Source organism: Propithecus coquereli, unplaced genomic scaffold, assembly GCF_000956105.1.
Source record: "Propithecus coquereli isolate 6110/MARCELLA unplaced genomic scaffold, Pcoq_1.0 Scaffold44, whole genome shotgun sequence".
Classification (NCBI taxonomy): domain Eukaryota; kingdom Metazoa; phylum Chordata; class Mammalia; order Primates; family Indriidae; genus Propithecus; species Propithecus coquereli.
In genome coordinates this window covers 8,441,548-8,442,994 of record NW_012150174.1, presented here as the reverse complement: position 1 = coordinate 8,442,994, position 1,447 = coordinate 8,441,548, and positions in this window count along the sequence as shown.

Here is a 1,447-nt window from a genome sequence, read left to right as displayed (position 1 = left end):
CTATCTTTCTGACAAACTTCTAATCCTGTAGGAGTCTTTTAATTGCTCCACTGGGCTTCCAGGTGGATGGGCACCTGGCATGTGATGCAGCTCACCGTGCTGCTGACTTGAGCATGGAGCAAGTCTGCCCGGCTGGTCGACTAGCAGAGTCAGGGTCAGTGTTCTCTTAGCAAAGCTGAGGGTCTGGCAAGGACACAGGCATAAATAGAAGGCAAAGAGGCAGATTGAGGGATTCCTTCATGGGCCAAGATTCTCCAGGAAGCATTTGGATACCCCCCAGTGCACAGACAAAAGGGTAGTTGAGCCCCCGAAGTTCTCCATCAGAACACAAATAGCAATACTTTTTGCTTGGAAAAAATTTAAAGCAGGTGAATCAATACCCAACTTGTTCATAAAATATCTTGGTAAACACCCACAGAACATTTAACCTTGAGAAATATAGATTCCTGGTGCCCTCTTTAAGCTAAATTGTTTGCAAAATATATGACTATGAGACTGAATTTGTTAACTTGTTCCTTAGGGTTATTGACCATACATCAGTTTAATATTGGAGGCTGTCTGCCAAAAGTGATGACTTTGTTTTTAGAGGCATTTGATCTGTAGTCCTGCTTTACAACATTAATTATATGGTAACTAAGTTATCTACTAAGGTCATTCTTGGCTCATGACACTAACTGTGGTATCTGTGAATAAGTGAATATCCTTTCTTCTATTTTTAATAACAAGGGGGTTGTATCCTGATAGCCTAACCACCTAAGAGTAGTAACAAGACTTTGAGGTGCTCATTAAACAAAAGGAAAGCCAGAATAAGTACCCATTTCGTCTCTTTGGAAAATGCCATCTGAGCTGTCAGGAGGCTATTTTTATTGGGTAGGTCCTAGATCAGGTGTTGGCAAACCACAACCCACTGGCTAAATCTAGCCAGCAGCCTATTTTTGTATGGCCTGCAACCTAAGAATGATACTACATTTTTAACTGGCTGAAAAAAAATCCAAAGAAGAATAACATTTTGAGACACATAAAAATTACATGATATTCAAATTTCAATGTCTATGAATAAAGTTTTACTAGACTACATATTTATTTGTTTATGTGTTGTCTATGGGGGCTGCTTTCCTATACAATGGCAGAGTTGAGTAGTTGCCACACAGACTATATGGCCCCAAAAGCCTAAAATATGGAAAAATATGTCTGGCCCTTTACAGAAAAATCTAGATGAACAGTGCAGCATCTACAAAGAGTCCATGTAGTACTTGTTCACAGATCAAAGGCCAAGGAAATGTTCAGTTCCACCAATGATTTTATATTATTCTTAACATATTTTTACCCCGTAAGGAATAGTACAATAGTCAGTAATAGACTAACTAGGCCTAGAACATACCTGTTCCCAGTGTAAAACCCCAGCCTGAGAAACTCAGGTTTCCCTTTTGATTATAAAACAAAAAGA